The sequence below is a fragment of the Balaenoptera borealis genome, assembly GCF_965194805.1.
Source record: "Balaenoptera borealis genome assembly, chromosome: 1".
NCBI classification, from domain to species: domain Eukaryota; kingdom Metazoa; phylum Chordata; class Mammalia; order Artiodactyla; family Balaenopteridae; genus Balaenoptera; species Balaenoptera borealis.
The window spans coordinates 123,047,790-123,052,330 of NC_138860.1; the positions used below are offsets into that span (position 1 = coordinate 123,047,790).

Consider the following 4,541-nt stretch of genomic DNA (forward strand, 5'->3'; position numbering starts at 1 on the left):
CCAAGACAGGCAACAGTGACTATCATAAAATAAAAGGTCACTCTTTTTCTAGGAACAAACCATTTATCAATAGAAAATAATTGTCTTTCCATTTGGAAGGGCTTCACAGCAACAGACAATGTTTTTCGCTCACATAATTACAAAACAGTAAAAGTTCAGAAACACAGCCTGAATCCACCTCCCTATTTTTACCCTTTACAATTCTCATTGCCCTTTGGGCCTCCACTTGGAAGCAAATGGAAGACAGGCTGAAGTTTTCTCAATCGAGCTGAAGCTAAGAAACCTTTGATATGCTAATGGTCCCCTTCAAACGGTAAGAATTCACACTTGCATTAATTCAAACAATTTGTGCAGAATGATGTGAAATGGCACCTCTTTTAGAGGCAAGTAACAAAAGGAGAGAATCGGAATGTCTGAAGAAACTAAACAACAGAACATTTGTTCTGCAGTATTCTATCATGCATAAGTGTATTGGAGGATGGAGGGAGGGACAACAAAAAGTTCCATAACACACCTGGACAGAAGTAGATTTTCTTAGATACTAAATTTAAGTTACAGTTACCTTTTACCTAGGTCAAGAGTCCCATCACAACTGGGAATGTTGCCAAAGACACCACACAAACTATTCTATTTTTCTGCTATGGAGGCAGATTGCCTCCTTAGTGCCCGTCTTTTAAGGTTTTCCCAAGATCAAACTTGATTTAGTAAGAGACATCCCAACAGGCAATCATTTACCAAACGGATGTGACTTTTCCTCATTGTGCAACTCGAGTTGAGCAAAGAGCAAACTCGGTGGGGCCCGTTCCAGACAAACACTGCCAGGGAAATGAATGGACCAACCAACGTCCGTTAAATGTACGCCTCTGGAAGAGAGAAGTACACGTAGTGTAAAGAATGCAGAAGAAAATTTAAGAATTGGGGGCGGGGGCGAGGAGGAGAGTGCCTAAGAACCTGGCCTTTGTAACGGGAACCATATGGCTGGTGGCTGCGGCTCAGACGCTCCCAGGCTGCTTGGAGAAGCTGCTAAGCAGCCTGACACCTTTCAAGAAACAGGAGGAAAACATTTCCTGGGTCTGAATCTGAGACAACAGTCTGCATCAGGAAGAACGGAATGAGGGGGCCAGAGAAGGGGAAAAGGATGAGGGGGGAGGAGTCCACAGAAGGTGGGGAAAGAAGACGGACACCGCAGGACTTGCCCCTCCAACTACGCTTTCAGGGGACAGAGTGAGCAGAGGATAAAAAAATAAATATGAATAAAGACATACGTTCCTTAGCCGCCGCTCATTGACACTTTGGCACAAAGTAAAGCTTCCAGCGATTTCCCCACACCCAATCCCCGCAGTCTGGCGATAGGAACAAACTTTCCAGATCCCAAGCGAAGGACTCTTGCAGGAGTGCCTCCCCACCGCTGCGGCGCTTTCGTCGCTTCCCTCGCCCCCGCCTCTCCACCAGAGGGTCGGGTAGCCCCAGCCAAGCAACGAGCCCACGCTCGGTTAGCGCGGGTGGCGGGGGCTGGCCTCCCTGGTCTCGCGCCCCTCCCACGCCGTTTTCCCCGCCGCACCCCACCCGGCACCCGGCTCCCGGCTCCCACAGACCAGGCTTCCAGAGACTCGCAGCCCCAGCGCCAAGCCCAGAAGCCCACACCCCATAACTTCGCCCGCAGGCCCAGCGCGGCCCGCTGCTGCCCTCTCACTGCGGGCGCGGGAGGCACTCGGCCTCCCCAGAGCCTGCCGGGTGCCCGGCCCCGCTGCGCCGCCCCTAATCGCTGCCAGCCACGGTGCCGGCCCGGCCACATCTGGCTGCGCTTTGCTGACATCCTCGCCTCTCCACGCCACCTAACCGACGAGAAGAAACCACCCGCAACAACTCATCCCATCCCCCCAACCCACCCCACCCCACCCCCGTCCACTTGCCCAGAACTCTCCCCCAGCGCTCGGCCTCCCCGCTCCACTCACAGCCCGGGACGGGTCTGCAGGCAGCTGAGGCGGGGGGACGGGGGCGCGCTCACCTCCCGGCCTCCGGCCCCACCGAGGGTGCGCCCCACCTTCCCCCTCCCCAGACGGGCTGTGAAAGAGCGAACGGCACCTTCTGACCCAGGCTTTCAGTAAATCAAAAAAATGCCGAACCCAATCCTACCCTCCCCTCTCCTCCCGGAGCCCCCTGCAACTAGACTACAGCCAAGTGAGCGTCCCTACGCTCGCAGGGCGAAGCAGCAGCAGGCTGGACGGGAAGGGGAGTTCTGCGGATCGATTTCCGAGGAGGGGGAGGCAGAGGAGGGGGCGAGCAACCCGAGCCGGCGCGGGTCTCCCCCTTGGCCCGGCCGAACATAAACAAACAGCCGAGCCCCAACTCACCCGCGGCTCCCTCCACCTCCAGCATCCACCCCCGGGCGGGAGGCGCAAAGCAAACAGGTCTCCGTAGCCCAGCACAGAGGCACATTGTTCGCTCCCACGGCTCTTACCTCGGTCTGCAAGCGCGCCCCCGGGGGCGGGCCGTCTGGCGCGGGAGCCGCGCGGAGAGAGGCGCAGAGGACAGCGGCCACCCGGGCCGGCGAGGGCCGAGGCCGGCCGCGAGCGGGTCGCCGGCCGCCGAGTCCGAGCGGGAGGCAGCGCCGTGGCTCGGCGCGTCCTCCTGCTTGGCCGCCGCCGCCGCCTCCTCCTCCAGCCAAGCAGCCAGCGCCGGGCGGCTCCTGGGGTTAGGTCAACATTTTCCTGCAGTTTCCCACGCGCCGCTCCGCGAGAGGGGTCTTTTGCACACGCGCACGCGCCCCCAGACCGCACGCTCCCTCGGAAAGATAAGAAATTCGGGAAGCAGAGCGAAAGGGGTGGCAAAGGCAAAAAGCTCGACAGAGGTGCGCAGACTTGGGAGTCCCCTCCGAGCTGCAGACGCGGGAGGGGCGGGCAGACGCCGGCGGCGCAAGGCCAACTCAGTTCGTCAGGCGAAGCCCCTCAGCCCGCCGTCCGCGCCGGCCGGCTGGCATCCCTCGAGCCGACCCTGAGGCCTTGGGCGGGAGACTGCAGCGGGCCCTCCTCACATTTCTGGTCTCCGGGCCGAGGCTGAGCGGTGGCCGCTGCCCCAAGACTGGCTGAAGGCGAGGACTGGGGCTCGGGGAAGCGGGGAGGTGTAGGAACGAGACACGCGACGCGCAGCAACGGAGGGGAGGTGCCCCCCCACAACGATCCCAAGGATTCTCCGGTAAGCTCCCAATTTCGCTCCGGTACCTCTGCGTGTGTGTGCGTGTGTGTGTGTGTGTGTGTGTGTGTGTGTATGTGCGGAGAGAGTGTGAGGGAGAGAGAGGGAGCGAGGGAGAGAGACGGGGGAGTGCGAAGTCCTGACACAGACTCTCCGCGAGGTCTGAACTGGAGTCACCTCCCAGCCTCCTTCTCTTCCTCCTCCTCCTCTTCCAACACCTCCTCCACCCCAAATCTCCACCTCCCCACCCCCGCGAGTTCGGCTAATCATATAAACATATTAACTTGTACAGCGGCAAAGGCCAAACCTCTCCCTCCTGATTTTTTCCAGCAAGGGGCTCAGGCAAACTCAAAAGATTACAGGCAGCTAAGTACAAAACGTGGAGCAGATAATCTATAACTCACTGCGGCCCAATGGCCATTTTCCACTCCATTTGAGCAGCTGCGTCGGTGGTGGGGAGGCGATCGAAAGGGGACACTTACGGGCTCGAGCTGTTCGGGTGGCGGTGGCCCAGCAGCCGCCCGAGAACAGGCCGGCCCCGGCTCCGCCGGCGGGGCGGCCGCAGAGCTGTCCGGGCGGCGGCGGCGGCGGCGAGGGACGCGCGCGCACGGCCGCTGAACGCGCCTCGGAGGCGGCCTGCGGTGGCTAGCGCCCCTCCTCTCCCTCCCCATCGGCTCGCCCCCCCGGGTCTCGGGGCTCCGCATCCAGCCCCCAGCGTCAACACACCCATTCCATCCCGAGCCCCACCTCCCCAAACTCCACTCACTGCGCGCTCGGTCCTCCGCGCGCTCTGCCGGCGCGCGCTGTCCATCCTGTGCACACACACGCACTTTAAAAACATTTATTTTATTTCTGGAACGGGGTAAAAGGTATTTGGGAGAGCGCGGCGCTCCGGCCTCCAAGGCGGGGCGCAGGGGGCTGGCCCGGAACTCGGGGTCCCTTCCCCTCTTCCCTCCAGGCTCAGGAGCTCTCTCCTAGCCTGCACTTCGGAGAGGCGCCCAGGATGCGTCTTTTACCCACCCCGTCTCCAGGTTTTCTCTTTTCTCCGCGCGGCGAGCCAGAGGCCCCTAAACTTTTAGTTTCTGCGGTCCTCCTTTTGTGTGACTGCTCGGAGGAGAAAGAACGTCTGTTCGCCTCGGCTGCCTCCGTCCGGCTGGGGCGCGCGGGGAACGCTCCATGGTTAATGCGTCTTTGATACCTGAGATTTCCGGCGGGCTCGTTAATGAAAGTTACATTATTTTTAAATTGCGATGACTTTTTCTTTGTAGTTACAGAGAGCTAGCCAAACTTTGACTTTATTGACTATATTTCACAAGAGCGTTTTGTTTGTTTTTGATTAAACCCACCAG

The 4,541-nt window shown here is 59.2% G+C and overlaps 1 protein-coding gene and 1 long non-coding RNA gene across 9 annotated transcripts in view; one reads left to right on the plus strand and one right to left on the minus strand.

Annotated features, from left to right (window-relative positions):
• The window catches only part of ADGRL2 (adhesion G protein-coupled receptor L2), a 266,791-nt gene that overhangs the window by 175,262 nt on the left and 86,988 nt on the right, over positions 1-4,541 (minus strand). The window contains exon 1 of one of the 8 annotated variants that reach the window (XM_082354792.1): positions 4,213-4,510. The exons of 2 other annotated variants lie outside the window; for them this stretch is intronic. The gene's annotated coding sequence lies outside the window, so the exon portion shown is untranslated. Of the gene's footprint in view, positions 1-1,265; positions 1,485-2,354; positions 2,423-2,461; positions 2,604-3,674; positions 3,830-3,958; positions 4,174-4,212; positions 4,511-4,541 lie in introns of those variants that run through there. 5 more of the 8 variants (XM_082354789.1, XM_082354788.1, XM_082354787.1 and 2 more) reach the window with 5 other exon arrangements.
• Positions 3,061-4,541, plus strand: part of LOC309611534 — a 29,101-nt gene continuing 27,620 nt past the window's right edge. The window contains exon 1 of the long non-coding RNA XR_014234578.1: positions 3,061-3,195. This is a non-coding gene — a long non-coding RNA (uncharacterized lncRNA). The remainder of the gene's footprint in view (positions 3,196-4,541) is intronic.